Source organism: Propithecus coquereli, unplaced genomic scaffold (genome assembly GCF_000956105.1).
Source record: "Propithecus coquereli isolate 6110/MARCELLA unplaced genomic scaffold, Pcoq_1.0 Scaffold188, whole genome shotgun sequence".
NCBI classification, from domain to species: Eukaryota; Metazoa; Chordata; class Mammalia; order Primates; family Indriidae; genus Propithecus; species Propithecus coquereli.
The window spans coordinates 3,981,485-4,004,991 of NW_012143634.1; positions in this window are offsets into that span (position 1 = coordinate 3,981,485).

Below are 23,507 nucleotides of genomic sequence, written 5' to 3' on the forward strand. Positions count from 1 at the left end.
ATATCTATATATTACCAGAAATTGTCTTACCCAATTGTGGGAGTTAACTAAGCAGTCTTTGCAAGATTGTCTTCATGTCTGATGCTGGATCTTGAGCTCCCCAAGGAAAACATCCAGGAAAGGAAGAACACAAGCAGCCTGGGATCCCAGAATCACAAGTTGGAAACCCACAAGGATTGACTGAAATCAGTATTGTTCTTGTTGCCCCTGAGACCAGGCTATTCTCAAGAAAGCAAGGCTTTTCATTGAAGAGCTAAACATACATACACTTAGCCCAGCTGATGTGTCATGCCAACAAGGTAAGTCAGCAGATCAGAAACAATATATACGGCACATAATGGCAGCTGCCTCCCCTTAGCCCTCCAAATCTCTCCAGAATCTCTTTTGTGGCCCATCTTAACCAGAAACATATAAGAAAGGAATTTCAGAAAATGTAGTTTAGCCCAGCCAAGTTGACACATTATAAAGCCCTCACGTCAATCATGCATCCTGAAAGCCCCATAGCCAAGAGTCAGGGCACCTCTCTTGGAATTGAATATCTAGGTCTACCAGATCACCATGCACTATCCTAGAATGAATAAGCAAGAGAGGACCTGCATACCTGCTACTGATAAAAGTCTCCATGAGATTTTCCCAATGATCACTGATCCAACAGGTCTTAGCATGTATATTATCTGGGCACTTGCCCTTATTTGCATAACAGCTACTTTAATAAAGTTAATGCAAAGATTAACTAAGAATTAATATAAAAGGCATGATACTGAACTTGGCACATAGTATGTGCTTAACAAAAGTTAGCTATGATTATTACCATTTTTATAATTACTATTCTATTTAGGTCTATGAACATAGATTTTTAGCCAGGTTATATGAATTTCAACTACTTTGATTCTTGTATTATATTTTGCCTATTTTCAATGAATAATTGTAAGTTTATTATAGTAAGTCTGACACCAGGCTTTGAAAATGTTGATCATAAGGACTTCAAGTATCACAATTCCTAGCACAGGATCCATAATGTATATTGTAAATTGGCATCTGGGATTTACAATCTCTTGAGCTCAGGGAAAATACAGGCTCTGTAGCATCTGAAACTTATGTAATTTGGGAGACCTCTTTTTAGGAAAAGAACACAAAATTAAGAATAAGAATTTACATATAAAAGTAAATATTAATTTAGAAGGAGAAAAATCACAATAAAATACACATTTTAAATAGCTAGAAAATACCACAAATAAAACCAAATCTAGAAAAATTAACATAATGTTTTTACTAATTGAAACTCTGACCCATCTTTATAATACTTTTTCTCACATTTTGATGCATGTATTTTGATTGTCTTTTTGTGTGATAATGACTCTGTTGTATCCTTTCAACAGAGAGAATAAAAAGATAATTCACTTTCCTAAAATGGCTGTTCAAAAAAGTTTCTTATTAATAGTTTAGAAAAGTTTTAACTTACAACTTATTAATAATGTCATGTGTTTTTCTTTTTTTAGGGTTGTCTGTTAGATTTAGGGAAAATCTCTTTCAAGGAGAAAACTTTCATTTTTGATTAGGCATCGATAAGATCTGAATCCTCAGCTTTAATTTTACACATTTGGTGATTAGAAGAATTTTCCACTGACTGAAAGGCAATCTCTGATCTGTTGTGATGAATGTCACCCTTTGAGGATCCTTAGGGGTCAGCCAGCCATCCCTCCATCCCCTTCAAAGGAGTTCACAGTTGATGCTTTTTCTACAACATCCTGTTGTTTTACACAGTTTGCAAAGCGTCAGTAAAAATGTTATTTGAGATACAACATGATTGGCAAGATGAGAAAGCACCACACAAAAAGTTTTTTCCAATTTCTCTTGTCTAATCTTTGATCATCTTAATGGCTGCACTAAAGAGTATTCTTGCTATATTCCTACTTCCTCTTCATTTTCTTCTGCAGCTGCAGTGACATTTTTGCACATCTCCAGTGGAATTACTGGGTTCTAGGGTATTTACATGTTCAATTTTACTAGATAGCCCCAGATTATCCAACTTCAAATCTTCCTCATTCCATAGCCTTAAACATAAAAGAATCATAGCATCCTGGAACTTCAATGAACTAAGGTTTGGCTTTTTTCTGCCTCTTCTGGTACAGCCCTCCAATACGTAAATTCACACAGTTATGTTTTTGTAAATTTTGCAAACCTAAGAGATTTTACCTGCCATCAAGATCATTGTCTGTTTCCAAACTTTGCAAAGGTTCAGACAGTTTAAGGGATTTGTCCATGATCTCAGAGCTAATTGATGACAACATTAAAATTGAGTCCGAGGCCTCCAGACTTCCCATGTTGCTTCTTCACTCATTCTTCCTTTTATTTAAATTCCATCTTGCTATAATTTTAGTTACAACTTCATCTTATTTTAAATTTGCGGAGATTCAACTCATCAGAACAATGTCCTTCTGGTAATATTAATAACTCAATAATCTCTTCACCTTTTTCTTTTGAAATGATTAAAGATTTTGAAAGATTTCAGAAATACAAAAAGTCCATTGAATAATAATAAATACTCATGTACTCATGATCCAGCCTAATTGGAACATAACAAATTTTAAGTCCCAGAAGTCATCCCTCCCCATTAAGTTTCCTTTCCTCCACCACCTCCACCAAAGGGACCATTCTCCAGAGTCCAGTGTTTAGCATTCTCATGAGATCTTTATATTTCTGCTACAAATGTTGGTATCAGTAAACAATATATAGTACTGATTATTATGTGTTTCAAAACTATATAAAATGGTATCATACTGAAATTTACTATTTTTTGTTAGCATTTTATTTTTAAAATTTATCCAGGTTGACACAGGCACAGTTAGCTCATTTATTTTAATTGCCATAAAGCAGATTTAGAAAAAATAATTCTACACTTCGTATGGAACCAGAGAAGACCCCATATAGCAAAAGCAATCTTAAGCAAAAAGAACAAATTGGGAGGCATCAATTTACCAGACTTCAAGCTATACTACAAGGCTATAGTAACTAAAACAGCACGGTACTGGCACAAAAACAGACATAGACCAATGGAACAGAACTGAGAACCCAGATATAAAACCATACTCATATAGCTCTTTAATCTTTGACAAAGCAGACAAAAGCATACACAGGGGAAAAGAATCCTTATTCAATAAATTGTGCCAGGAAAATTGGATAGCCACCTATAGAAGACTGAAATAAGTTCTGCACCTTTCACCTCTCACAAAAATCAACTCACAGTGGATAACAGACTTAAAACTAAGACATTAAACTATAAGAATTCTAGAAGAAAATGTTGGAAAAACTCTTATAGACATTGGCTTAGGCAAAGGATTTATGAAGAAGATCCCCAAGGCAATCACAGCAACAACAAAAATAAATAAATGGGACCTGATCAAATTGAAAAGCTTCTGCACAGCCAAAGCAAACAGACAACCTATGGAATGGGAGAAAATATTCACATACTATACATCCTATAAAGGGTTGATAACTAGAATCTATATAGAACTCAAGAAAATTAGTAAGAAAAAATCAAACAACCCTATCAAAAAGTGGACAAAGGACATGAACAAAAACTTTTCAAAAGAAGATAGACCAATGGCTAAGAAAAATATGAAAAAATGCTCAACATCTCTAATCATCAGGGAAATGCAAATCAAAACCACAATGAAATATCGCTTACCTCCAGTGAAAATGGCCTTTATCAAAAAGTCCCAAAACACTAAATATTGGCATGGATGCAGAGAGATAGGAACACTCATACACTACTGGTGGGACTGCAAACTAGTACAACCTCTGTGGAAAGCAATATGGAGATACCTTAAAGAGCTAAAAGTAGAACTACCGTTTGATCCAGCAATCCCATTACTGGGCATCTACCCACAGGAACAAAAGACATTCTATAAAAAATACATCTGAACTCGAATGTTTATAGCAGCACAATTCACAATTGCAAAAGTGTGGAAACCACCCAAGTGCCCATCAATACATGAGTGGATTAATAAAACGTGGTATATGTATACCATGGAGTTCTACTCAGCCACCAAAAACAATGGTGATCTAGCACGTCTTGTATTATCCCGGATATAGCTCCGGCCCATTCTACTAAGTGAAGTATCACAAGAATGGAAAAACAAGCACTGCATGTACTCACCATCAAATTGATTTTAATGGATCAACACTTAAATGCACATATAGTAGTAACATTCATCTGGTGTCAGGCAGATGGGAGCGGGGAGGAGGCTATGGGTATATACACACCTAATGGGTATGGTGCACACCGTGTGGGAGATGGACAAGCTTGAAGCTCTGACTCGGGTGGATCAAAGGCAATATATGTAACCTAAACATCTGTACCCCCATAATATGCTGAAATAAAAAAAATTTAAAAAAAGAAAATAAATGATGTCGGGCATAAGAGATTTAAAAAAAAATCACATGCACCCTATAAATATGTACAAACATTATGTGTCAACAAAAAAGAAAAATGTTGTGGAGTATATTCCTTCTTTTTTTGTTTCCCAAAATGGTTTGGACAAGATAAAGATTGTATGGCCTTTGAGTATTCTGTAGAAATTACCTGTAAAATAATCTTTGCCTGATATTTTTGCATGTGGAGGCAAGGGATAGATTTGGCCTACTGATTAAATTCTTTTAATTTTATAATCCTAATCAGATTTTTTTTATATTGAGGTAGGCTAGGTAAGTTATATTTTTTTTTAGAAATTTTCCATATCATCTAAATTTTCAAAATCTTTTGACATAAAGTTTTTATAATATCATCTTATATTTTAGTCTTTCCTCTACTCATAGATATGCCCTTTTCTTCATTCCTACAGCTATATCCTTGTGCCTTATTTTTTTTCGAACCACTATTGTCAGAGCTCTCTCTATTTTATCAGTATTTTCAAAGAACCAGCTATTGGTTGATAACACTTACTCTTATATCTTTGTTTTCTATTTTAAAACATTTTATTCTCATCCCTCTTATGTCTTTACTTGTATCTTCTTTGGACATATACTATTGTTCTTTTTGTTCTTTCTTAAAACTTCTTGTGTTAGATATATGACTCATTAATCCTCAATGTTTCTTTTCTAACTTGAGAATTTGAATATAGATTTCCTCTTTAGTATTATCAAAGACTGTATCTCACAATATTTACAATTTTATTATCTCTTATTTTTTAAATTTAAATTTTGATTTTATAACTCAAATTATTTAGGAGAGAGTTTTCTAATTTCCAGTTATTTGATATTTTATTAGTTATTTAATTCTACTTTATATATTCTACCTTAATTGTATAGTAGACCTCCTAGTCTTAGGCCCATGATAAGCACATTACCTCTTCAATAGCTCTTGTCATATTGTGTTAAAATTATGCAAGTATCTGTCCCTTAAGTAGATGGTAAGCTCCTTGAGGACAGGGACTGTCTTTTGTCACTCACTCTAATCCCTATCACAACACCAGTGCAAAGAGTAAGTGCTTAATAAATTCATGTTGACTGATAAAGAAGTGAGTGATTGAGTAAATTGTTCCCTAAAGAATCATAGCCCAATTTTAGGTGTTCCAGCTTCTATTTTCTACTAAAGAAAAAATTACACATCTTATTAAACTGTTTTAGGGTAACTTAGACAAAAATGCCTACCTTAAAAATTAGACAAACCTAGCCTATCTAATTAATTAAAGCTACAGTTAGTTAACAAGAATTTGATGGCTGGGAAAAAGATCAAAGAGTTTCTTTAGATGACCCATTGAAATTTTTGTCAAGTATTACCTGTATAGTCAAGCAAAATACAGTTTGAAGTATCATACCCTGAAAATGATGAAGCTGCTTATACAAGAGATCTCAGATTATTAGATGACACTATTAAGAGAAATGGTCCAATGGTGTTGAAACATTAAAAGAGAAACTATCAGATCTTTAGAACATTAAAAAATAATTTTTCAACTGGTAGACTACTCCATAGTTTCTAAAACATATTATCTAAAAAAAAAAGATATCCTAGCGTCTAAGTAAGAGCATTCTAAACAGATAATAATTAAAGAACTATGGAATCGTCTATTTTTTATTACCATAAAATTTTATATAATGAATTAGCTATCTTAGATATTCAGTAGAAATAAGTATAAATAAAAACACTTTTATTCATCAGATAAAGAAAAAAACATGATCTATCAAACAGAGAGATCAAACACTTTTCCACCTATAAACTTGACTCTAACACATACACTAAATTTCAAAAGTTTTTAGTACATAAAATCATTTCCTTCTGTATTAAAAAAATTCTTACAGGCAACAGTTTCCCCTTTTACTAAGTGTTAAAGCCTTGTGAAGTTATTATGACACAAATTTATTCCTTTCTACTGATGCAAACAATAAAAAACTATGAGAACTGAATAAGCAATGTGTTTCCCTCTGATGATCCACCTCAGTTCTAAGGCAAGAAAGGTAGTGTAGCAGAGCCATTGGATCCTATTCATATTTAAATTATTGTCAGTATAATGTTAATCTTTTAACATTAAATAAAACATCAATTATTAAAATGTGTTTATGAATATGTTTGTTGAGTAGGGGCAAGGTCTGGTAAAAGTGAGTGAGAGAGAGAGAGAGAGAGTGTGCGTGTGTGTGTGTTTGTGTGTTCTAAGCTTTTTATTTCTACCATCAGAAATTCACCGACAAATTTTTCATTTTGACCTGTCATCAGATTCATTAGGACTATTTTCTTACATAAACCACATTTGAACACAAAATATACAACCCATCAACAAACACTTTCGTGAATAAATGTAATTTAAGTTATGATAATGTGAATTTATAATATACTCAGTTAACTGGGCTACTCATTACCTTTTCTTGTACCTTTACCTTTTTCCTAACCCATATGGTTATAATTAATAATGCTAGAAAAACAAAAAATAAGTACAATGGTCATTAATACATTTATGAGTGGCTTCATATTGTGGATAAAGTGGAACTGTTTTCTACAAGCATTTCTTGAGCACTTATGGTGTTCTCACCATGGTGAGAAGATGAGTTTCTTCCCTTAAAATATATATAGTATAGGTGCAGAAAAACTCTGAAGTCAGTTGCCCCATACATTTTGGCATGTCATTCCCTTTGCCAGGAGCACTTTGTCTGGAATACCCTTATTCATTCTTTAAAATAGGGGTTAGATAGTAAACATTTTAGGCTGTGTGGGTCATGCTGGCTCTGTTTCAACCAGTCAACTCTGCTCTTGTAGCATCAAAGCAGTCATATTAAACAAGTGGGTGTAACTGCATTTCAATAAAACTTTATTTACACAAATGTATGGCAAGTTGTATATGGCTGGAGGATGATAGTTTATTGATCCATGGCTTAAAACTTTCTGCATATGTAGTGAAGCAATAGAACTTAATGACTGAAACATGGGCTCTGGTGCCAGACAGCCCAGTTTCTAATTCTCTCTCTGCCGCTTATAAGCTGTGTGACCTTGAACAAGTCCTATAATTCAGTGTGCTGTTACCTCAGCTGCAAAATAGAGGTTATAATAACTATGTGTGTATGGAGCTTTTGTGAGCTGTAAATGAATTAATAGATTTTAATGAAGTTAGAAAAATGTGTGATATATAAGTGCTATATACATGGGTTAACTACTATGACTATACAATATTCTCTCCATATTTTCTTATTCTAGGAGATTTAGAATATCACTTCTTCAGGTGAGGGATGCAGGAATTAAACAAAGGTCACAGACAGAATCAACAAAAAGTGTTAAAGGGACTTGAAGTGAGAACACCAAGCTTAATCTAAAAAAGGAAAAGGGTAGTCCACTAAGAGAAAGAAGGGTATAGGAGTGTAGCAATATCTTCAGTGTGGGCGTTATAAAAGGGGGATAAAGGAGAAAAGTATAAAAAGGTGAAGGAATGCTAAAAGTGACTGGAATAAAGGAGGGGAAAAGAAATAAACAACTTTAGTATAGAATGGAGAAGAAAAAGGAGTTTAAACTCTAGTCTATCTCTTGAATTCTGAATTTTGCTGGTAGGCTACCAGTTGTTCTGGTTGTATGAAGATCCACTTGGTCTCATGGAATGAATATTGGATATAAATTTAAGAACTGACAGTCAGGTAGTGGAAACTAAGACTTAAATTTCAGCAAGCCAGAGACAGCTTCAAGTTCTAAGAGGAGTGTCTGGATGGACAGATCTCACAATTAGCTAGGACAAAGTCAAGATAACTTCTCTCTGCCCTGAGACCCTTAGTTGAAGTGGGGAAGAAGAAACATTTCTTAGTATGATACTAGGTAGTGCCTCTCATATGGCTTCTGTATCAATTAGGCTGGGTTAGATAATGTTTTATCAAAAAATAACCCCAAAACTTTAGTAGCTCAACAACAAAGGTTATTTCTCATTCATGCTACATGATCATTGTAGGTTGGCAGGGGCCTCTGTTCCACGTAGTCCTCACTCTGAGACATTGCCTGATAGAGGAGCCATAACCTAGAACATTACCAGTCATTTTGGCAGAGGGAAAGAGAATTCTAGAAAGTTTCACATTAGCAATTTAATGTTCCAGCCTGGAAGTAATGCTCATCACTTCTGACTCCACTTATAGACGAGAATTAATCATGTAGCCTCAAACCAACTGCAAGAGGGCCAAGAAGACAATCCTAAGTGCTGAGAAGTTGGAGAGCCAGAAGTATTTGATAAGCAGCAACTAATGACTCCCACAGTTTTCAACCTAATATGGGGGGAACTTATTCCAACTTTCTTCAGAGAACGGACTCTGAAGATATGAAAAGAGCCAGCTTTGGGAGCCTACTGAAAGAATTGTAAACATTACCAGAAAGAAGCCCCCTTGCACCTAAGCAGCCATGACAACTTGAGCAAGCAATGGAAGCAATGGAAGCAGTGACTGCTATGGATGTTACCACAGATGGATATGGCAACAGCACTGCCCACATACCTAGAATGAGCTTCCCTGTCATTATCAAACACTCTAGCCACCAAGAACCTATAAGGAAAGAGTGGGAATGAAGTGGAATGCAGAGAAGAGCTTGAGGTCCCGAGCTTCTCTTTGTGGGAATTTGAAGCCATAGGTTGCCAAGATTATATTCATGTCCTCAAGGCTACAGAGGCCTGGAGAAATGTTGGGTTTCTTAGTGCTGCCTCCTAGTGGACACAGGGCTATGATTTCTTTAAAAAGCTCATGTTTTGCCTGGAATCTGGCAGGAGACTGTGGAGCAAACATGAAGTCCGTATTTGGTTCTTAAAAATAAAGTGAAGAGAGACTTCCAGTGCTGGCCAACATAGAGTGAAACTATTGATTGTAACTAAAAACTCCGGACAAACTACAAAAAGCAACAACCTGAGGACTCAAGAGTAAACAAAAGCAGGCAGATTGGGGAGAGAAATCAAATCTTGAGGAAGTGACCCATATGTGAGAAGGAGTTTCTCAGATTTTTTTCCTCTTTTCTCTCATGCCAAAGATGGTCACTAGTTAGGAGCTGTGGCATTAGCTGCACAGGCAATAAAATATCCAAGACAAAACACTATCTTTCTAGAGATAGGACCAAGAAAATAGGTCTCTGTAAGCTGATGTGTGTATTTGGGATAGAGAGGGTTGGGGAAAAGGATGAAGAATCCCAGAGAAGAGGGATATGGAGGAGGTAATTTCGGAATATTGTATGTCATTTCAGACAAGTCCTGAACTTACACCTGAACTGTGCATGCCTGGAACAGACTCAAATCACCATAGCAAAGATTTTGAGAACTGAACTGAAATATAAATCACTCCTGAGTCCTAGAGTAATTCCTGAGTAATTTATGCATGGGGATAGAACAAAAACAGCATAGCAAAAGTTTTGAGAACTGAAATACAGTATAAACCACTTGCTGATTTCCAGGCTAACCTCAAAGAGGCACATGCATGTCAGAGACATGAAGAAGCCATGCAAAGATTTTTTTCTCAGTAATATTCCAATAATGCTTTTTCTTTTCTTTTTTTTTATTTCAGAATATTATGAGGGTACAAACAATTTGGTTACATAAATTGCTTTTGTACCATGCTCATCCCCCAGATAGTGTGCATTATACCCGTTAGGTGTGATTTTACCCATTCCCTCCTTCCCCTCCCACCTGCTTGATTTCCAATGAATGTTATTTCCATATGTGCACATAGATGTTGATCAATTAGTTCTAATTTAATGGTGAGTACATGTGGTGCTTGTTTTTCCATTCTTGGGATACTTCACTTAGTAGAATAGGCTCCAGCTCTATCCAGAATAATACAAGAGGTGCTAGATCACCATTTTTTTGTGTGTCTGAATAGTACTCCATGGTATACATATACCACATTTTGTTAATCTACTCATGTATTGATGGGCACTTGGGTGGTTTCCACATCTTTGCAACTGTGAATTGTGCTGCTATAAACATTCAAGTGCAGATGTGTTTTTTAGGATGTCTTTTTTCCCTTTGGGTAAATAGCCAGTAGCAGGATTGCTGGATCAAATGATAGCTCTACTTTTAGTTCTTTGAGGTATCTCCATATGCCTTTCCATATAGATTGTACTAGTTTGAAGTCCCACCAGCAGTGTATGAGTGTTCCTATCTCTCCACATCCATGCCAATATTTGCTGTTTTGGGACTTTTTGATAAAAGCCATTCTCACGGGAGTTAAGTGATACCTCATTGTGGTTTTGATTTGCATTTCCCTGACGATTAGAGATGTTGAGCATTTTTTCATATGTTTCTTGGCCATTAGTCTATCTTCTTTTGAAAAGTTTCTGTTCATGTCCTTTTCCCACTTTTTAATGGAGTCGTTAGGTTTTTTCTGATTTCCTTGAGTTCTTTATAGATTATAGTTATCAGCCCTTTATCAGATGTATAGCATGCAAATATTTTCTCCCATTCTGTAGGTTGTCTATTTGCTCTAACGATTGTTTCCTTGGCTGTGCAGAACTTTTTAATTTGATCAGGTCCCATTTATTTATTTTTGTCATTGCCATGATTGCTTTTGGGGTCTTCCTCATAAATTATTTGCCTAGGCTGATGTATGTAAGAGTTTTGCCAACATTTTCTTCTAGAATTCTTATAGTTTCATGTCTTAGGTTTAAGTCTGTTATCCATTATGAGTTGAGTTGATTTTTGTGAGTGGTGAGAGGTGCAGATCAATAGGACAGGCATTGGAACTACTGCTGACAGAAATGAGACAGAACTTGTCGTCTAAACCTAACTGAGCTGATTGTCTACTAAAATAACACAGACACATACCCCTTAATATTTTCCAGATGAGTTTAGAAGGATTCATATTTTCACAGTAATATTCAAAATGTCTAAAATATTTTCTATAATTACTTAACATACAAAGAACTAGGAAAATATGACCGATTTTCAAGGGAAAAGACAATCCATAGGTACCAACCCCAAGATGAGTCAAATGCTGAAATTATCAAAAACTTTAAAGGAGCTATTATAACTATACTCCATGAGGTAAAGGTAAACACACTTGATATAAATAGAAAGATAGAAGTTCACAAAAGAGATATGGAAACTTAAAAAAAAACTTTAGAATTGAAAAATACAATGCCTTAAATAAAAAAAATTCATGGGTTGAGCTCAACAGAATAAAAATAACAAAAGAAAGAGACAGTGAACTTAAAAATGAGTTAATAGAAACTATCAATCTGAATAAGAGAGAGAAACAGAAGTTTTTGTTGTTACTTTTGTTATTGAGACTGGGTCTCTGTCATCCTGGCTACAGTGCAATGGAATGATCATAACTCACTACAGCCTCGAATTCCTGGGCTCAAGCAATGCTCCCACTTCAGCTTCCAGAGTAGCTGAGACTACAGTAATGCATGACCAGGCACAGATTATTTTTTTGTAGAAATGTGGTCTCATTATGTTGCCCAGGCTGGTCTCAAACTCCTAAGCTCAAGCAATCCTCCTGCCTTGGCCTCCCAAGTGCCGGGATTATAGGCATGAGCCACCAAGCTTGGCCTGAGAAAAAAATTTTAAAAGGTGAACAGAGACTCAGGCACCTATGGGACAATATCAAAAGATCTAACATTTGTGTCAGTGAGTCCCAGAAGATAATCATAAAGATATTGGTGCAGGAAAAAATTGAAAAAACAATTACCAAAAATGTCAAAAATTAGGTGAAATATATACATTTACAGATTCAAGAAGTTCAGCAAACTGTAAACAGGATAAACCCAAAGAAAACCATAATAGAGACACCATAATAAGACTTCTGAAAGCCAAAAACAAAGAAAAACATCTTCAATGCAGCCAGAAAAAAATGATACATTTACCAAAAATGTCAAAAATTAGGTGAAATATATACATTTACAGATTCAAGAAGTTCAGCAAACTGTAAACAGGATAAACCCAAAGAAAACCATAATAGGGACACCATAATAAGACTTCTGAAAGCCAAAAACAAAGAAAAACATCTTCAATGCAGCCAGAAAAAAATGATACATTATACATAGGAGAATAACGATTTGAGTTGTTCTTACTAGATTTCTCATCAGAAACCAAAAAGCCAGAAGATAGTGGAACGATATTTGTAAGTGCTAAAAGAAAAGCGCATCAACCCAGAATTCCACATATAGTAAAATAAAAGCATGCTCATGTGAGGGAAAACTAAAAGAATTATTCACTAAAAGATCTGCTCTAAAAGAAATGTTAAAGGAAGACTTTTTAGACAGAAGCAAAATAATACACGAGGGAAACTTGGAACTTCAGAAATGAGGAAGAGCAACAGAAATCATAAATATCCCCCCTAAAATTCATATGTTAAAGCCTCAATTCCCAATGTGACTGTATTTGGAGGTAGTGTGCACACTCTTTCTCTTTCACTCTCTCGTGCATGTTGTCTCTCTCTCTCCATGTGCATGCACCAAGGAAAGGTTGTGTGAGCACACCACAAGAAAGGGGCCATCTGCAAGCCAGGAAGAGAGCCCTCACCAGGAGCAGAATGAGCCAGCACCTTGATCTTGGACTTCCCAGCCTCCGAAATGCTGAGAAATAAATTCCTTTTGTTAAAGCCATCCTATCTATGGTATTTTGTTATGGCAGCCTGAGCTGACTAATGCAGATAGAAGCCTGAACAGCACTGCCATTCAGTGTGACCTAATTTGTTTACCAACAACAGTAATATACACATTCTTTACAAGGGCATGTGGAACAGTCACCAAAATGACCATATCTTGAATCAACAAACAAGTCTTAAAAAAATAAAGTCAAGTGAAATTATACAAATTATACTATCTGATAAAGATGGAATTGAAATAGAAATAACTCAACAAATGACACAAATCTAAATAATTCATATACAGAAAACATTTTGTATTGAAAGAAACAAAAATATGACATATCAAAATATGTGGCATGCAGTTGAAGCCATGTTTAGAGGGAAATTTATAGCATTAAATGCTTATATTAGAAAAGAAGATAGGTGTCAAATTAATGATCCAAGTTTCAACCTTAAGAAACAAGAAAAAAAATTAAAGCCAAAGCAAGCAGAAGGAAGGGAACAAACCCAAGTTCATAAAACAATGAAATTGAAAACAGAAAGGCAATAGAGAAAAATTAACGAAACTCTTGCAAGAAATATTAAAAGAAATTCCTCAAAAAGAAGGACAATGACATAGGTCCAAAACTTGGATCTACATAAAGAAAGAGCATTAGAGAAGGAATAAATTAAGGTAAAAAGCAGTTGTTCATATATGCGTGAGTCCATTTCTTGAATCTCTGTTCTGTTTCACTAATCTGTTTGTCTATCTTGCTACCAATACCACATTGACTTGATAGCTATAGCCTTATGATAAGTTTGAAATTAAGTAGTGTTCATCCTCTAACTTTGATCTTCTTTTTCAAAGTTGTCATTGCTGTTCGAGGTCCTTTACATTTTCATGTGAATTTTAGAATCTGCTTGTCAATGTCTACAAAAAACCCTGCTGGGATTTTTAATTTGGTTAAATACATAAATCAATTTCAAAAGAACTGATATCTTACTAATATTGAGTCTTCCAACCTGTGAAAGTGGTATATCTTTCCATAGTTCTTTAATTTTACTTTGATCCAATGAGGTCAAATTTAGTTCTTTAATTACTTATAACAACAATGCTAAAGTTTTCAGTATATAGGTTGTAGTTTGGAGAGTTCTAAGATGAACCCCAAGATTTCCACCTCCTTGTATGCATGCCCTGTATAATTTCCTCCTCTTGAGTGTGGGATTTCACTCCTATAATTGGGTTACTAATCAGCTGATTTTGAATTAGTAAAAAGGGAGAATATCTTTGCTGGGACTAACTTAATTAGGGGAGTTCTTAAAAGAGGATGAAGCACCAGAGAGAGTGTCCTGCAATAAAAGCTTCCATGAGTTCTACAACTTCAAGGAACCAAATTCTGTCTATAAACTGAATGCAGTTTAAGAGGTTCCCAAGCATCAGATGAGGCCACAGCTCCAGATGACACCTTGATTGCAGCCTTTTAAGATCTAAGCAGATGATTCAGCTAAGCTGTGCCCAGACTCAAACCACAAAAACTATGTGCTTTAATCTGTTCCAGTTGCCATAACAAAATACCATCGACTGTGTGGCTTATAAATAACAGAAGTTTATTTCTTACAGTTCTGGTGGCTGGGAAAAATCCAAGATCAGGGTGCCAGCAGATTTGATGTTTGGTTAGGGTCCATTCCTGGTTCGAAGACAGTCATCTTCTTGCTATGTCCTCACATGGCAGAAAGGGCAAGGGGTCTCTCCAGAGCTTCTTTTATAAAGCAGTAACCCACATTCATAAGAACTTTGCCCTCATTACCTAATCACTTCCCAAATGCTCTACCTCCTAATACCATGACCTTGGGGGTTAGGATTTCAACACATAAATTTGGGGAGGAGACACAAACGTTCAATCTATAGCACTGCCAAATAGTAAATGGGTGCTCTTCTAAGCTAAAAAAATAAATCAATGAACTCAAAATCTTGTCCTTTGAAAAGTGAAGTGGGAATCAAGCCTACCCAATGGTTGGGGAGATGGCAGGGGGGAAGGAGGGATGTAAAAAGGCATTCTTTGACTCTGGGTACTGTCACTAACTTAGTAAGTCTTCTGATCTCATTGGATCAAAATTTCTTATTTTCTCAAATAATTGCTTTGCCTACCTTATAAGATGAGATAACATCAATGTAAATGGTTTGAATACAGTAATGCTTTACAAATCCAAGGCATTATTAATGTCTATTATTAATGTGCTAGAACATAACAAAGAGAAATCTGAGGAATAATGCTATCAAAATTAATTCAATTATTCTTTATTTAAAGGATGGCACAGATTTGTCTATTGAATGCACAAATTATCACATCGAATTCAAAACTATCTAACTACCAAGTGTGCTTTGGTGATTTTACTCATCCATTTAATAAAATTATTTTATAAAGTCAGATACTTACTATATACCATAAAATTATACTCCTAATTGGACATTACTGAAATCAATTTAGTAGCCACCCTGAAATAAGAAGAGTAGAAACCCTTATGACAATGAAGGTAAAAGTTTCAATGAGGCCCCCCCTTCCTGTCTTCCATAGTTTAAAATATCTGTATTTCCACAGAGTTTAAAAAAAGATAGTTTTACTTTTCTTCCTTCTCAGTAGTGGCTGGTGATATCTGAAACTGTAAACAGTTCCCCAGATGACCTGCAGTCATAGCCAAAGAAAGGCAAACATAAAGAGTATTTCTTGAGACTAGGGTCATCAGGTGCTAGGCTTTGTCAAAACAGAAGCACTTCAGAAGAAATAAGAGGAATGCAATATTGGTAGATTCCACTGAGATGACAGTGAGGCAGTCAAGGAAGAGATGGCTGATAGGGACAAAGGTCCCAGGAAGGTCAGGGATAAAAGAGTAGACTTGTGTGCCTTTTGCTCAGAGAAGTTTTAGCTTAGTAAAAGATGACAAATGAGCAGTGTTTGTGCTAACGCCCATCAAGACTTACCAAGAAATGTAGCACACAGCCTGCAGCAAATATAACTTATCAAAAGCCTAGGCTACTATAGATTAAATGGTGGACTCTAATAAAAGAGGTAATTCACACAGAAACATTACAATTGAAAATGTCACCTTTTCTAACAAGCCCAGGCATTTAGGATTGTACAATTCATCACTAAATACTCAGTTAAAATTCAAATTTGCTATGGAAGTTCTCAGTTCTAATTGACTATTTCAAAAGAGTCAAAAAATAAACTGTTTTTGAAATCATAATAGAGGTTTAAAATTCTGAAAGATTAATCATGAACTTTGAAGCAGATTTGTAAACTTGAAGAAATTAAGACACTGCTTTTTTCCTCTCTGTTCTATTCCTCATATTTGCTTCTTTATTTGTTTGAGAGAATTAGCCTGCTTATCATGATTTGGTGATGCATGTAGTCATCATATTACCTAAGTTCAACCAATAACTCACAGCCAATCTTGTTTCATCCATTGCCTATGCACTGTACTCCCCATCCCATGCTACTCTCTTATTTTGAAACAAATCCACAATTTCCTATCATGTCATCTGCAAATACCTCAGTATACACAGCAAAAAAATAATGATGATACCAATATCACATGTAAAAAGTAACAGTAATTTTTAATATTAAAATTTAGTCAATCTTCAAATTTCCCTGATTATCTCATATTTGTATTTTTGTGGTTTGTCGATTGAATCAGAATCCAAATAAGATCTATATGTTGCAATTGGCTTCCTTTCTTTTTTAAGTCTCTTTTAGTTCACTCATCTCTTTTGTTTTTTCTTAAAATTTTTTTGTTGGATAAACTAGGTTGGTTGTCTCACAGTTTTATTTACAGTCTGGATTTGGACAAGACAAATTATATCTTGTCTTAGCCTGTTTTCTGCTGCCATAACAGAATACTACAGACTAGGTGATTTATAAAGAAAAGAGATTTACAATCAGCCTTCCATATCCATTGGTTCTGCAACCATGGATTCAACCAACCATGGATTTAAAATATTCAGGAAAAAAATAATAATAATTAATAATATAATAATAAAAATACAAATTAAAAAACAATACAGTATAACAACTATTTTTTTTTATTTCAGCATGTTATGGGGGTACAGATGATTAGGTTACATATGATGCCCTTACCCTCCCTCCCCCCCAAGTCCGAGCTTCAAGTGTGTCCATTCCCCCGGAGGTGCGCATCGCACTCATTGTTTGTGCATATGCCCGTCCCCTCCTTCCCCTCTCCCCCCTCCCCTTGCCCAACATCCAATACATGTCATTCTTATATGTGCACTTAGATATCACCTATCTCCAGAGAGACTGGCCTTTATCAAAAAGGCCCAAAACAATAAATGTTGGCGTGGATGTGGAGAGGTAGGAACACTCATACACTGCTGGTGGGACTGCAAACTAGTGCAACCTCTGTGGAAAGCAATATGGAGACACCTTAAAGAGATACAAGTAGAACTACCATTTGACCCAGCAATCCCATTACTGGGCATCTACCCAAAAGAGCAAAAGTGGCTCTATAAAAAAGACACCTGCACTCGAATGTTCATAGCAGCACAATTCACAATTGCAAAGATGTAGAAACAACCCAAGTGTCCATCAATACATGAGTGAATTAATAAACTGTGGTATATCTATACCATGGAATACTATTCAGCTTTAAGAAACAATGGTGATATAGCACCTCTTGTATACTCCTGGATACAGCTGGAACACGTTCTACTAAGTGAGGTATCCCAAGAATGGAAAAACAAGCACCACATGTACTCACCATCAGTATAACAACTATTTACATAGCATTTATATTAGGTATTATAAGTAATCTAGAGATGATTTAAAGTATATGGGAGGATATATATAGGTTATATGCAAATACCGTGCCATTTTATATAAAGAATTTAAGCATCCATGAATTTTGGTGTCTTCAGAGGGTCCCAGAACCAATCCGCCATCAATATTGAGGGACAAATATATTTAGCTAACAGTTCTGGAGGCTGGAAAGTCCAAGATCAAAGGGCCACATCTAGTGATGGCCTTATTGAAGCATCGTAACATGGTAGAAGGGCAAGTGAGCACACAAGACAGAGAGAAAACAGGGGCTGAACTTATTCTTTTATTAGGATTCCATTCCCACAGTATGTAACACGCTTCTGCAATAAAAATACTCCATTCAGGAGGGCAGAGACCTCATGAGACCTTATCACCTCGTACATGCCCCACCACTTAGTATTGTCACAATGTCAATTAAACTTCAACATCTTGAGTTTTGGAGGTGACAGTCAAACCACAGCATATCTCACAGTGTTGAACATGTTCCTCTTTACTCTTTCTTATACATTTTTTATTAAAACTAAAATCTTGATCATATTCAGTTTCAGTTTTTTGGCAATAATCTTTAATAGGCAATGCTGTATCAATTAAAAGTCCAAAGAGGCTGGTTTTCTCTCTTTTTGTGATGTTATCAGTCACTGATCATTGTCCAGATCCAATATTTTAGTAGAGGTTACAAAACAGAAGTGTTATAATTCTATCATTCCTTCTTCATTTACCAGTTAATACACGTCTTTAAGGAGGACCTTCCACAAATCAATGTAATTTTTATGTAGGAAAGAAGGATAAAAGCTAGGTTTTTTTATTTGTATTCCAGTTTTCAAAATAACTGTTGATCATTTAATACATCCAAAGAAGATTCAAGGTGACCAGTGAGCTTTTTTAAAAATAAGAATAAGTACATGGATTAACATATACAAATGTTACAATCCATTGCAGCTGTTATTCTTACTGATAATCAAATTGTTCCTCTTCAAGTGGCTCTTGTGCCCCTTTGAGAAGCCCACAGTAGTCTTTGAAAGCTTTTTTGCTTCCGAGTATAACAAGATGTTTTAGGTTGATCTTGTATATTTTCTGCCCCAGTTCTGACGTCAGTTCTTTACAAGGAGCCCAGGTTCCTTTTAATGGAAAAATGATACTTAAAGACCGCAACCTGGACATCATGGATGTTCATTGCTACAGGGGTGGTCATTGTTTTCAGGTCTTTACAGTGTTCAAACCTAGAAAATCAATTTTTTCAAAAAGATGAACTACAATATGAGTTTATAATGATGCTTTCATTTCAAATTCAGAAATACAAGATTTTTACTTAATCTCATCTATATGATATCTGTATCTCCTTTTTTCCATGCCCAAAATCCCAATTCCCCAAAACAGCATAAATAGTCATTTACTTTTTCCTACATTACACACACAACAATTTCAGAATTATAACACTGACGTTACCAAGATATTTTTATAGTTCTTTCTGTCCTTAGTACATAATCCCTCTAGGAATGTAAAGTCAAATTACTGTGTTTAATTGAAATCATATGGAACAGTTCTTCTCTGTGTGGTTAAGCCAAAAACTTATTACATAGTTTGTTTCATCTGTTTCATATGGTTTTTTTATATTTAGGGATTTCTTTCTAAATTTAATTTTGTAATAGAATTATGTAAAATGATTGTGTGTTTCCAAATTCAAATCTACAAAATAAGGTATATTCAGAGAAGTCCCACTTCTATCCCTTTCCCTTCACCTTGTTTTCTTATTTCCTGTCCCCTTTCCTATTGGCAACCTTTTTCAAATTTTTAGCTTTAGGTTTATCCTTCCTTTTTAAATATAAGCAAATATACATATTATATATGTCTATATATACATACATCAACATATATATTCATACCCCCTTTCTTAGAATAAATGATAGAATATTATATATAATTTTCCCACCTTGCTTTTTTTCTCATAATATACGCTAGAAACCACTCCCCAGCAGTATATAGAGCTATAACTCATTTCTTTTCATAATTACATAGTATTCCTTTGGGTAGATGTCTGACAGCTTTTCAGTTTCCTATTAATGGAATTTGGGTTGTTTCCAATAGTTTGCTACAGTGTGTTGTAATGAATAACTTTGCATGTGTGTCTTTCTATATTTTTTGCCATTATATCTTTGGGGTAGATTCCTAGAAGTGGGATTAGTAATTCAAAGGGTAAAAGCATATGCAATTATATTAGAAATTACCAAGTTCTTCTTCATAGGTACCATTTTGCATCCCTGACAGCAATGTATGAGAACAAGAGTGTGCATTTTGTGAGGTAAAAATGTGAGCTAATTTTAGGGAGTAGACAAGTACTCCCTCTCAAGTTGGGTTGACAGTTGAAAAATAATCCCTGTTGTCCTATCCTACAATTCAGTTAGTTTAACAGTTTCCATTGGCAGTATCTGGGCATTACCTACAATGCCAATAAATTGCTCCTTTTGGTTCTGTACACAGAAAGCAGTGGGAACTCATTATTTCAAGGGGCCAGAATTGGCCCACCTCAGACCTTCCCAGTGGGACAGGATGTGATACTAGCTGCACAAGCTGCACACAACTTAGATGGCCAGACTCCGACAGGGCAGGAGCCTAGCAGGCATGCTCTTAGAATGATAACACTAGATGATGGGAACTACAGATATATACAGGCAATAAAATCATCTGCTTTGAATGTCTACATCTTTACTTCACTCCCCTGCTGGGAAACCTACTCAGAATCCTTCCATCTGTGTTGTCAAATTCAGGCTAGTCAGCTCAGTGTCCAGCTCCTCCAAACAAATCAGCCTCCAGTCTGTTCTCCCCTGCATGGCTCCTCTGCTGTTGCCAAGCCAAGCTACTTGCCATTTCTTACAGTTATAAAGATTTTTTCTGCCTCTGAGCCTGTGAATATAGCATTTCTTGTTCCAAGTATGAACCTTTGAGTTTAGCCAATCCACTCTCTTCACTTCCCCAAGAACCAGCCAGTGCCAGACTAAACTCAAACCCATTCTCTCCTCAGCAATTGTTTTATGAACTGCTAATCACTTGAGGACTGATGTCTTTCTACATCCACAAGAAGCTCTAAAACAATTAGCATCATGTTCTGCACATGCCATGGGATTAATACATGTTGAAAGCCTAACTATCTAGCACTTAAATTTATGGCCAAATACACATCAGTCTTAGAGTTAAATCTAAAACTGCAGAATTGGATTCATCATTCTCTACAGAAAGAGTAACAAATGAAAGATTCTCATTTGTACACAGGAAAGAATACATTTCCACATGCTATGAAGACAGAGGAAAAGAATTGGGCTACAAAAACTCCCTAAGCAAAGGGCCAATAGGAAAAAGAATAAATCTCACCATGAACACAACAGATACACCAAATTGCGTACCACCTAGTTCATGGGATGATGGCTTTTTACAAAAAAAAAGGAAGATTCAAAACTGTATAACCAGTATAAGGACAAATTTATAAGGAAAATTACAGACATATATGTGATTTACACATGCATATTTATAAAAATACATAGATACAGATTATAAGAATATTTCTAAGTGATGACTTTATGAATTTTTAAATTTTTTTCTTTATTTACACTTTTTTGGTATACAGTACTACTTCATTATAAGCATGCATTACTTTTATAACAAACAAACCTAAAACATAAAATATTTACCTGAGATAGAGTACAGCATTTGTTTGTCAAATGCACTTTAGATATGTAGATATAATGTGGAAATTTGAACTTGATTAGCATCTAACATATCCAAAGGAGGAAAGAAGGCTTTGGAAGTGAAAGACTCTAAAAACAACTCAAAAGCAATCACTGTTTTAATCTTGAGCCAATATTTGAATAGGCATTATTTATAGCCATAATTTTCAAAGATCAAAGCGGCCTTCCCTTCCCCATTGTCAAAACAAAGAGAAGACACGAACTTGCTGAATCCACATTAAAAATGCACACAGAGAATGAGCACATGGTGTCTTACTTCATCTGCAATGGTATGTTGTTGACTAGAAGGAAGACAAAGGCAGAAAAGAGACAGAAATAGAGGTGCAATGTCAATCTTTAATCTCCTGCCTTAAGGCTAAGGAGAGGTATTGCCATGCACCCTCATCCAAAAGCAACTGAATGACTCCAGTGTTTCTACAAGAAAGAAAAAGGCCATTGGGAACAAATACATTTCAAAGTGGGCTTTTCTGAAGAATAAACTGACTTTCCCTCTGACGTTGATAAAGTGGTAATGGTGGGAGGCAGTGGAAATTATAGGGGTTTCAGTACTGTGGTCGGTGCTTTTCAATGATTCGCCCTGGGCAAATGTACCTAATCAGCCTCCACTATTCATTCTGCTACTGCCCACATCTTTGCAAATTGGTTCTCATTTTTATACCATAATAAGCTAGAAACACTGGAAACCCTTTTCTATTTTAATTTTTCAAAACCTACCTAGCCATATGTCATTTCTAAAGACAACCTCCTCTGGTTTGGGTTGCCGGCTCCTTTAGCAAAGACAGAAACAGCTCAGGGGCCTCCCTGGTTTTCCCTTCTCCTTCCACTGTATTCCATTTTGTTGCCTGTTCATCCAAATGAATATCTGGAAAACTGGGTGGATGACTCCAAGGTAGGTTTCACGTTCATTTTATGAAAAGGGAAAATACTCTCTAAAATGGAAACTTACTCCCTCCCACCACTACTCCGATACATTTGGGCTGCATCTATTCCTGAAGATAACGAATAAGGTTATCTGGAACTTGTTAAGGTTCTAAGAAACCGCTGCTTCTCCTTCATCTTGTATCCCCAGTCTGTCACTATATTAGTCAGCTATTGCTACAATAATTGCGTGTAACATGCAAGCTAAAACACAATATAACCACACACATTTATTTCTTGTTCACAGTCTGTGGGTTGACTATGGCTCTGCTGAGATCACCTGAGATTAGCTGGGCTTTGCTCCTTACCATGGATGGGATTCAGATATACTTCACAAGTCTCCTTATCCTGGAACAAGCATGTACCCAGAGCATGTTCTTCTCATGGAAAATGGCAGAAATGCAAGAGACCAAGCCAAAAACACAGCATATTTTTTTTATCCATATCTCTTTTTTTTATTATTATTATTTTTTTTATTTCAGCAAACCATGGGTGCACAGATGTTTAGGCCACGCGTGTTGCCCTTGGTTCCCCCCCACCGAAGTCCATGCCTCAAATATGTCCATCCCCCGGGTAGTGCGCACCGCACTCCCCGTGCACACAAATACCCGTCCCCTCCTCCATCCTCCCCCCTCCTCCCGCCGCCCTCCCCGTGGTACAGATGTTTAGGTTACATGTATTGCCCTTGGTTCCCCGCCCCCAAGTCCGTGTTTCAAATATGTCCATCCTTCGGGTAGTGCGCATTGCCCTCCTCGTGTATACAAATACCCGTCCCCTCCTCCCTCCTCCCCCGTCCTCCCGCCGCCCTCCCGCTTCCCCAGCATCCAATAGATGTTGTTCCGACATGTGCATTTATGTGTTGATTAGTTAATACCAATTTGATGGTGAATACAAATGGGTCCCGTTCTGCTGCTCTTGTGGTGCCCCACTTTGGATAATGAGCTTAAGTTTAATCCAGGAAAGTGTAAGAGGTGCTAGATCACTGTCATTTCTTATGATTGAGTAATAT